This window comes from Mustelus asterias, unplaced genomic scaffold (genome assembly GCF_964213995.1).
Source record: "Mustelus asterias unplaced genomic scaffold, sMusAst1.hap1.1 HAP1_SCAFFOLD_74, whole genome shotgun sequence".
In the NCBI taxonomy this organism is placed as follows: domain Eukaryota; kingdom Metazoa; phylum Chordata; class Chondrichthyes; order Carcharhiniformes; family Triakidae; genus Mustelus; species Mustelus asterias.
In genome coordinates this window covers 473,382-484,983 of record NW_027590134.1, presented here as the reverse complement: position 1 = coordinate 484,983, position 11,602 = coordinate 473,382, and positions in this window count along the sequence as shown.

Genomic DNA, 11,602 nt, shown 5'->3' with positions numbered 1-11,602 from the left:
TTCCAGTTGTTTTCAGAAGCTGCAATAATTTTGTTGCACTGAGGGAACCACAACTGGATACAATATTCTAAATGTCGTCTCATCAATGATTTTAGAAATGAGCTGGCTTATCTCACTTTGACTCAATATTGTCCTCATATTACACCACAACGCTTAGTTTACTGCAACTGACACTGAGTAGTATTAATTTTCGATCCGTAGTCTCAGAATCTTACAGAATAGAAGCTGGAATCGTGTTAAAAAGAATGCTGTCCCTATTTTTTTCATTGTGGAAAGTCAGTCTTCACGGGGGAATATAACATAATTGAATTCATTCACTTTGTGATTTTCTGCCCCTGTGCTCTGGGAAAGTAATTTACTCCCTCTCTTAAACATTGAAAAAAATAACTCCATTGTCTGCTACCCCCAACACAAACTCCATCTCCTCACCACCTGATTGTATTCCATTCCCAGCCACTGACTGACACCTGGCCAGACTATCTGTGACTTCAGTGTTCAGAATCAAGCTGAACTCCATTTCCTGCATAATTGTCAGTGCAGAAATATCCTTATTCTCTGAATGTAACACTGCAAATTTCTCCTCCCACCTCAGCACAGCTCCTGCTGAATCCGAATCTATATTTTTGTTACCCCCAGATTCGTCTGTTCCAATGTTCTCCTGCTGGGCCTCCCACATTGCCCTTTATCTTCAGCTCCTCAGATTCTGCTGCCTTTACTGTGTTCCCCGTCAGACTCCAGATATCACTTTGTGCTCACAATGGCCCCCCAGTCCTCTGATGTCTTCAGTTTAAAATTCCCATTCTTCTAGTTTACGAGGCAATGAGTTTGAACCATTCCTGTAAACTCCAGTCTGAAATTCTCCATTAGCACGACTCTGACATCTTGCTCAGCCCCTCCTTCACACCCCACTTGTAACTGTGTTAATATCTCTCGAATCCGATCTAATTCCCCTCTCCTCTTCACCGAGATTTCATACTAGTAATTTGAAAACGAAAAATGTTTTGTTTCTGGAATTTGAGTTACTGAGCGGTAAAGTTTACATTAGATTTTTCACCATTGTCAATGGCTCATTCTCCTGACCTAAATTAGCAGTCGGTATTTGGATTAGTCAATGGCAATTTGTCAGTTAAATTTCATTTTAACATTGCTTGCATTTGAATAACTTCAGGATCAGACTCATTATTTCCCTGTCATCTGAGTTCTGATTCGTTGTTTAGTTTACTTACACATGGAGAGCAGGAATCCCTACAGTCCATAAGGAGGCCCATCATTCTGCACCAACTCTTTGAAAGAGCAGCTTACCCAGGCCCATCTTTAGACAATGCAGGAAACCCACACAGACATGGGAAGAATGTGCAAACTCCGCACAGCCAGTCACCCAAGGCCGGGATCAAACCTGTGAGACTGCAATGGTAACCACTGTGCTGCTAGGAGTAGGCCGTTCAGCCCCTCGAGTCTGCCCCGCTCTTTAATAACATCATGTCTGATTTGATTGTAGCCTCCAATCTGTAGACTGCCTATCCACGATACCCATAACTCCTTGCTGACCAAGACGCCATCCACCTCTCCGTTCCTACCACCGTTTCAGGAAGAGCGTTTCAAAGACACACTACCCTTTTGGAGAAAAAACACATTGCCACATCTCATCAGGATTTCCTGGTAAATCACAGCGTGATTTAACTGTGTGGGAAAAGTGCATCATGTTGTCAATCAGTCATCGAATCAGAGAAACCCTACAGATTTGAAACAGGCCATTCGGCCCATCGAGTCTGCACCGACCACAATTCCACCCAGACCCTACCCCCTTATCCCTAAACATTTACCCGCTAATCCCTCTAACCTCCGCATCTCAGGACACTTAGGGGCAATTTTAGCATGGCCAATCCACCTAACCCGCACATCTTTAGACTGTGGGAGGAAACCGGAGCACCCGGAGGGGACCCACGCAGACACGAGGAGAATGTGCAAATTCCACACAGGCAGTGACCCAAGCCGGGAATTGAACCCAGGTCCTTGGAGCTGTGAAGCAGCAGTGCTAACCACTGTGCTACCGTGCCGCCCCATCATGTTGGACACTGAAGGACAGACAACTAATCACATGAAAATATATCAGATTCTCAGTGATTCCTCACACGAGTTGAAATGTGTTTTTGATTTCCAGTTCAGTTGATTCACATTTGTTTATTGTTAGTGGTTGGAACGAGATTTCAAGAGAATTTTCAGTCCGTGTTTATTATGGATCAGGACCCGGCCCAGTGACTGATTTCTGAGCTGAAAACAACTGGGAAATCCCATCATTGAGCAGATCCTTTCCATCTCATTCTCAGTGTTTACCTTTCACTCTGCGTCTCACTATTCTTCATCACTATTCTTCATAGAAAGTCACTGAGCTCGTGGATAAGGGAAACCGGGCGGACAGTTCCAAACTTCTCCTCAATCTGGTGATGGAAAAAGGATCTCGGGCTCGAAGGGTGATGTGGGAATCCTTTGTGAGAATGCGTCACGGAGTCCCAAAACTGGATAAAATACTGAAAGAAACACAGGAGCTTGGTACGGTAAAATCACAGTGAATTCAATTTCACATTTAAACACTGTCGATATCACTGTAATATTACACTGAGCTGGTTTCATGGAAGTTCATTTATTTAAACAGATGCTGATTCGTTTGATTATATCAACATCGCACATGGTTTATCTGAATTACCCACTAACCTGAAAGGTAAGAGAGGAAATGGAGATTATAAACTATTTCACTTCTGAGAATCTGAACGATTGGTTGGAGCCTTTGTTTAAGAGATTGTGAAAATCTGGGATACTGAAAATTCAAGACTGTGGAAATTGGGTCGAGCATGATTCGGTTTTGTCATTAATGCTCGACCATACATAGCTTCAAATTACAATTCAGATGATCTGTCGTTTTTTTTTCCAAAAATGTGTGACCATTGCATCTTTTCACTTAACCTAGCTGTTAATTGGTATTACTTCTGAAGTCTTATAGACACCTGTCCGAAACCCGGTACCGTGTGAATTCAGTACAGAGCTCCTGCGTGCCTGGGTGTTCTAACAGAAAGCAAAGAGTGGGGTAAATGGTTGTTTTGGTTGGCGATCAGTGACTAATGGTGTGCCTCAGGGATCAGTGTTGGGACCGCAATTGTTGACGATTTGCACAGATGAGTTGGAGACCAAGTGTAGTGTGTCAAAATTAGCAGATGACACTAAGATGAGTGGCAGAGCAAAGTGTGCAGAGGATGCTGAAAGTCTACAAAGGGATATAGATAGTCTGAGTGGGCGAGGGTCTGGTAGATGGAGTACAATGTTGGTAAATGTGAGGTCATCCATTTGGGTACGAGTAACAGCAAAATGGACTATTACTTAAATGGCAAAAAATTGCAGCATGCGGCTGTGCAGAGAGACCTGGGTGTCCTTGTGCAAGAATCACAAGGTGTTTGTAGGTGGAGCAGGGAATTAAGAAGGCAAATGGAATTTTGTCCTTCATTGATAGACGGATGGAGTTTAAAAACAGCGAGGTTATGTTGCAGCTGTATAAGGTGCTGGTGAGGCCACACCTGGAGCATTGTGCACAGTTTTGGTTTCCTTATTGAGAAAGGATATACTGGCACTGGAGGGGGCGCAAAGGAAATTTCCACGGTTGATTCCGGAGTTGAGAGGGTTGGCTTTTGAGGAGAGACTGAGTGGACTGTGAAGATACTTATTGGAATTCAGAATAATGAGGGGAATCTTATAGACACATATAAGATTATGAAGGGAATAGATAAGATAGAAGCAGGGAAGTTGTTTCCACTGGCAGGTGAAATTAGAACTTGGGGGCATGGCCTCAAAATAAGAGGGAGCAGATTTAGGACCGAGTTGAGGCGGAACTTCTTCAACCAAAGTGTTGTGAATCTGTGGAATTCCCTGCCGAGTGAAGCAGTTGAGGCTACCTCACTCAATGTTTTTAAAGCAAGGATAGCTACATTTTTGAACAGTAAAGGAATTAAGTGTTATGGTGAGCAGGTGGGTAAGTGGAGCTGAGTCCACAAAAAAATCAGCCATGATCTTGAATGGTAGAGCAGGCTTGAGGGGCCAGATGGCCTATTCCTGCCCCTAGTTCTTATGTTCTGGGTTCACAGTAAAGAGTCGGGCCTTGAGCCAGATGTAAAGGGTTCGCTGCACCTGAGAAATCATTCCTACCGTAAACATATCAAATTAGTGAGTAGCAAAATCCCAGATGGCCCATCAAGCCAAACCCGGGCCACCAGGGCTCAGTGTTCAGAAGCGGAGATGTCCACTGATGACTGTGCAATGTTCCAGAACATTCATGACTCCTCAGATACTGAAGCAATTCATGTCCAAATACAGCAAGTTCTGGACAAAATCTAGGTTTGATCTGACAAGGTTGCATGTAAACTTCACACCACACACGTACTAAGCTATAACTATCTCCAACAAGAGTGGATTCAACCATCACCCCTTGACAATCGGTGGCATCACTGTTTGCTGTATCCCCCACTATCAACAACCTGAGGGTTACCATTGACCAGAAACTGAACTGGACTCGATATATAAATAGTGTGACGACAAGAACAGGTCAGCTGCTCAGAATTCTACAGCGTGAAAGTCATCTCTTGCTCCCTGTAAACTTTCCACCATCCACAAGGCACAAGTCAGAAGTGTGATGGAATTCTCTGCCCTCACCTGGGTAAGTGCAGCTCAACGACACGCGTGGAATTCCTCACATACCAGTTTAAAGTAGACTGTTTGATTAATACCCGCCCACAAAACTTATCCCCTTCACCACCGACGAAAAATGGCAGCAGTGTTTACCATCTACAAGATGCACTGCCGAACACAGCAAGGCTGCTGAGATAGCACTTTCCAAACTCATGGCTGCTGCCATCCAGAAGATCAAGGGCAGCAGTCACAGGGGCACACCACTATGTTTTCCACCAAGTCACTCACCACCCTGACTTGGAAATATCTCTGTCCGTTCAAAAACAAAGAACAAAGTAAAGTCCAGCGCAGGAACAGGCATCTTTGGCACTCCAGGCCTGCGCAAACCATGATGCCTGCCTAAACTGAAAACGTATGCACATACAGAGTCCGTATCCCTCCATTCCCATCCTATTCATGTATTCGTCTAGTTACCCCTTAAATGCTGCTGTCGTACCTGTTCCCGCCACCTCCCCAGACAGCACGTCCCAGACATTCACCATCCTCTGTGTAAAAGAAACTTGTCTCACACATCTGCTCTAAACTTCTCCCCACGCACCTTAAACCTATATTCCCTAGTACTTGACTTGAAACACTATAAAAGGGGAAGGTTATTTTTGTTTTGAGTTCTCTGTCTAAAGGCAGGTTATGTCTCCACCATGGGCAGGGCAACGAGCGAGGTCCTGAATTCACCTTAAAAAGAACAGGGATCAATCGTCAGGCTGTTGTTATAACATAAACCACATCAAGCGCCCACCCAACTGATCCAAACGGCTCTGCAATAACTCGCTTAATGTGGTAACAGCCCTGATAGAATAGCAGAACTTTCCATGTTCAAAACTGTTGCTTTTCCAATGCACACTATATGACAGAGAACCTACTGAAGTTTATGCACAGTAACAGTGAGACTCCTGAACAATTACAGTCTCTCCCGCTCCTACGCAGCGTCTAATATCCCACTTAGCATTTCTGCAGCAGATTGGGAGCTCTGACCAGTTCACAAACTATGTGGACTGCTATATAATCAAGATCTACCAATGAGATGTCTATAATAAGTGCAGGGTGGAAAGTATTAACCATCAGAGTTAAAACATCACCTTTGTAAAATCAATGGGGGTGATTCTCCCAGGTCGCTGTGCTGCTTTGGTACTGCAGCAGACCAGGAGACTGGTGCAGAGCCGTTTCACAGGCTCCCCGCTGGGGGCCATAGCCTGCCTGCGTCTCCGGCAGCTGGATTTCGGGCGCCGACAGCTCCGTGCCAGAGATCCGCGCGGAGCTGTATAAATTATTACAATGCGCATTTGAATCTGCTTAAAAGTCATTAGTGGGCCCAGCACTGAGATTTCCGGGCCCACGAGCCTCTCGCCCCGCCACCCCCTCACGTCAGGAGTGGTTCACTCCAACAGGGTTTTGTACAACTTCCCATTTGCTGGGAGCTGGTGACCAGACCCCGCTGGAGTGAAGGGGATGTCATCGAGGCCCCCAGGAGGTTGGAGGTGGCTGGGGTACCCTGGGCATTGCCAGCCTGGGCCCCTGGCACTTCCAAAGGGGCAAAGTGCTAATGTCCAGGACACCTTGGCACTGCCTACTGGGCATTGAGCAGTGCCAAGAGTACAGGGCCTAATGGGGATCGGGCCTGTGGGGGTGGGGAGTCCTGCTTCCACTCTGCATTCGGGCTGAGTGACGGAGGGAGGGAGGACAGCGATTGGGGCTGGCCACCAGGGTGGGGGGAGGAGATCAGCCTTCTGCGGGGGGGGGGTGTCAAGATTACGGCGGGGTCAGTCCGTTGGGGTGGGGGGGAGGGGGCGTTGGGACTGTGTGGGAGGGGAGGGGGCGTTGGGACTGTGTAGGAGGGGGAGGGGAGGGGGCGTTGGGACTGTGTGGAGGGGGAGGGGAGGGGGCGTTGGGACTGTGTAGGAGGGGGAGAAGTGCTGGCCGCCGGCATTGTGGGGCCAGTACGCATGCGCCGATCTCTGCGCTGACAGATCATCGCACGCACAGTGGCCGCTCAGCGCGATGCTGCCGGCCCCTCCAGCCTGATTCACGCTCGTGCAATCTGCTCTGCAGAGATTGTGGGAGATTCATTTTGAACCTCCCGCTGAAAAGTCCAGCATGATTTACTCCAGTTTTTACACAAATTCGACACCGAGATTCCTTTTCGGGAGAATCGCCCCCAACATGTGATAGAAATATTGGAATTAAGTGAAGACCTGAAACTTTAAGTGGAAATTAATCATTGTCAAATGAGGTTTTCAATAATTCAATTTTATATCCTACTCAAACCTTGACTGACACTGTAAAATAAATCTCTCAAATCAGCAAAGACAGTGTCTTAATGCAACTAACATTTTCTCTCTGTTCTTATTGAAGATCTCCAACAGAAACACAAGGAGACACTCCGGGTACAAACTGAAACACTGAGAGTGAACACTATCCTCATAAAGGAGAAGGTTAAGATTTTCCAGCTGGTTGGTCGATACGCTGAGCTCACGGTTATTTCCGCTGTTCGAGATCGGACACTTGTCGAACATGAACTGCTGGCAAGAGGCCGAGACCATGAAGAATGGAGAGAGAAACATCTCCGGAGAGAACTGGAAAAAATCCGAACTGATCAATTGTTTCAGAGCAGCTTTTCCCAAAGAAAATCCAAATCTGGGAATTCAGCAGCAGTGAGCGGAGTGCCGGGAATTGGAAAAACAACAATGGTACAAAAGATTGTTTATGACTGGGCCACTGGGAAAATATACCCACACTTTCAATTTGTTTTCAGTTTTAAATTCCGGGATTTGAACACTATTAACTGTAGAATAAACCTGAGGAATCTGATACTGTTTTTCTATCCTTACTTTGGGAATATTCTGGGAGAGCTCTGGAAGAACCCAGAGGGATTGCTGTTTATATTCGATGGTTTGGATGAATTCAAGGACAGGATTGATTTTGCTGACAATCGGAGAAATACAGAACCTCAGTACATGTGCACAGATCCTGAATGCTGGTGTGAAGTGTCTGACATTGTGTACAGTTTAATACAGCACAAGCTGCTCCCAGGATGTTCAGTGCTAGTGACCAGCCGCCCCACTGCATTACATTTATTGGAAAAGGCTGACATCAGTGTCTGGGCTGAAATCCTAGGATTTGTTGGTGATGAACGGAAGGAATATTTCAACAAGTCTTTTGAAGATCAGACGGTGGCAGCAGCTGTTTTCAAACACGTGGAGGAGAACGAGATCCTGTACACCATGTGTTACAACCCTTCCTACTGCTGGATCCTCGGTCTGTCACTGGGTCCCTTCTTTACACAAAGAAACAGGAAACAGCAGCAAGTTCCCAAGACCATCACCCAACTATATTCCTACTATATTTACAACATTCTGAAAAACCATGGCCGAGAGATTGAAAAACCCCGTGATGTGTTACTGAAGCTTGGTGAGATGGCCTACACAGGAGTCTCCAAGAAGAAGATTGTGTTTAGAAATGGAGATTTGATTGAGTACAATCTACAACCTTCCCAGTTCCTGTCTGGGTTCCTGATGGAGCTTTTGGAGAGAGATGTTTCTGCCCAGAGTGTGGTTTACACATTCCCACACCTCACCATCCAAGAGTTTGTAGCTGCACTCACACAATTCCTGACTCCAGATCCCAGGGATATCGGGAAACTCCTCAGTAAAATCCACAGTGAGGAAGATGGGCGATTTGAGATATTTCTCCGTTTTGTTGCTGGTCTGTCCTCCCCACAGTCAGCTCGACCCCTGGAGAAGTTTCTGGGTCCATTTCTTCATCAAACAACCTGCCGAGTGATTGACTGGGTGAAGGAGAAGGTTGAAGGGCAGATTGGAGAGACACAGACTGAAACTGGGAAGAGGAAGCTCCTGAACACATTCCACTACCTGTTTGAGTCTCAGAATAAAGCACTGGCTCAGAACACAGTGGGATCTATGGAAACACTTTCATTTAGCGGATTGCGACTGACCCCGATTGACTGTGCGGTCCTGTCTCATGTCATTGGACTCTGTGATACAATAAAACACCTCGATCTATGGGGATGCTACATTCAGTGTGAAGGGCTCCAGCGGCTGGGACCCATTCTGCACAAGTGTCAGGAGTTGAGGTAACTGTTTGGTCTCAGAGCGGATATTTTCATTGCTGAGAAGCCATTTCCTTTGTTCTAATAAAACAGAGGCATGTTCATTCGAGGACGTCAAGAGAGAAACAATGTCCAATGGTCACAAAGTGTGGGAGAATGGCACAAAGTAATAATGCTCATTTGAGAGCAGATGCAGATATGATGGGCCGATTGGCCTCCTTCTGAACCTGTAATAAATCTAGATTCTCTGATAAAACTACATCGTTTCAAGAAGGCAGATTCTCCTGGAATAGGCGTGGGCAATAAATGTTGGCATAACCAGCGATGCCCACGTTCCTTGAATGAATAAAAACATTATTGGGATGAATTTTAAATAATTATTGCTGTAAAGGCCTCCCTCCAAAATCTGAAAAAGGATCATTCCCTCTCCCAACAGAAACCATCTGATTCTGTACGATGCGATACAGAAATTAGTTTCTCTTGTTCGGTACAGCTTACAGTTTGTGTTTAATTATGATCAGGATTATTTTACTGCGCTCTACCTGTGTTATGTATTACAGTCGGTGTGTGTTATATTGGGACAATGTCCCTTTATAAGTCACGTGATCAATGGTGACATCATCATTTCGGGTTGCTTTCTGAATGCCTGCGTTGCGCTGCCTCTACTGGCAGCCTCTGTGAACTCCGTCTTGCTTCTTGGATTAACTGGTTGTAACTGAAACTCAGAGCTTCTATCATTCATTGTGGGCCTCTGAATAGAAGCAACCATTTCTTTAAACCTCTATAACTCTTACAACGTCGTAAACCTTAAATTAAAATGTAGGGACAGTTTAAATTGAAACCAAAAACCCGCAGGCGGGTAGCTTTGTTTAACGTGAAGTGAAATTAAAGTTTTGGCCCTTTCTGAGCTCACAAGCACAGAAACACAAATTAAACTTAAACTCATGAATTACTGTGTAATGCCCAGAAACACAACTTATTACATAACAGTGAAGCCCAAGATGCTGTTTTCTTTATTAATTGCTACCTACACTTGCCCCGCCAATGGCAATGATCGATGCACATATGTGTTCAGTCCCTCTGATCCTGCAATCCGTTAACAATTCTACCGATTATTTTATATTGCTTCCTCATGTGCATGTTTCCTGAAAGTATCACCTCACCCGTCTCTGCATTGAACTTAATCTGCCATCTATCTGTACACTCCACCATAGTCTGTTTTTCAATCCCAAGCTCTCCTCACAGTTTACAATGCCTCAAACTGTTCTGTGATCAACAAACTTTGAAATTTTCCTCGAGACTGCAAACCATAGAAACCCTACAGTGCAGGAAGAGGCCATTCGGCCCATCGAGTCTGCACCGACCACAATCCCACCCAGGCCCTACCCCCATATCCCTACATGTTTTACCCTCTAATCCCTGTAACCTACACATCTCAGGACACTAAGGAGCAATTTTAGCATGGCCAATCAACCTAACCCGCACACCTTTAGACTGGGAGGAAACCGGAGCACCCGGAGGAAACCCACTCAGACACGAGGAGAATGTGCAAACTCCACACACACAGTGACCCAAGCTGGGAATCGAACCCAGGTCCCTGGAGCTGTGAAGCAGCAGTGCTAACCACTGTGCTACCGTGCCGCCCAAACACCTAGATCATTCACATATATCAGGGAAAAGCAAGGATCCCAATGCCAACTGCGAGGGTTCTCCATTACCGACATCCTCCAGCCTTAAAAATATCCATTACTCTTTGTTCATCCAATTTTGTATCCACGTTGCTACTTTCCCATTTATTTTATGAGCTTATGCCACAAGTCTGTTGTGTCACTGCATCAGATGATTTTTGAATATCCATGTACACCACATCAACAGCAGAACCATCATTGACCCTTTCAGTTGCTTCCTCCAGTTCACAGCAATATAAAGCCAGTCGAAAACGGCATTTTATTTTTACCAACCAATGAATTTAGTTTCCTCTGTGTCGCTATTAGATTCACCATTTCCCTTTTGAACTCAGCGTGGGCCGGCTCAGAGTAGCCGAATGATCAACTGACCCTCCAACCCTCAGCTAAGTTTAACACTACTGCTCCAGGCAGGAGCCGCAGACTTGACTAAATTGGATTGACCCAGTCTTTTCGGTTGTGGTTACTGCCTCCTGGCCCTCTCTTCATCCACTCCAACAAACTGAGATAGCTGGGAATTAAACCTGTATCAACTGCTTGGAAAGCAACTATGCTCGCTATGATATCACCATCATTGCATTTAGGGACTCCTGTGGTGTAGGTGCACCCACAGTGCTGTGAGAAAGAGAATCCCAGGAGTTTGACCCAGGAACAGCGATATCTTTCCAAGTCAGGATGATGTGTATCTTGAAGGGAACTTCCAGGTGGAGATGTTTCCATTTATCTGCTTGTCCTTCAAGGGATAGAAATCACAAGATTGGAAGGTGCTGTGTAACGAGCCATTGGGAGTTGTTGCACTGCATCTTGTAGATGGTACACACTGCTCGCTCTGTACCTCTGTGGTGGATGGAATGAATGTTGAACGTGGAGCACCAGTCAACAAGCAGAGTTATCCTGGATGGTGGCGAGCTTCCTGAATCTTGAGCTGCGCTCATGCAGACAAGTGGATGGTATTTAATTAAATTCCTGACATGTGTCTTGTCGATGGTGGAAATGTATTTGGAAGTCAGGAGGTGAGTTACTCTGTGCAGAAATCCTGGCCTTCAATCTTCTCTAAAATCCACAGTAATGATATGTCTAGTCTGTTTCTGGCCAATGGTAGCATCGAAGGTGCTGATACTCA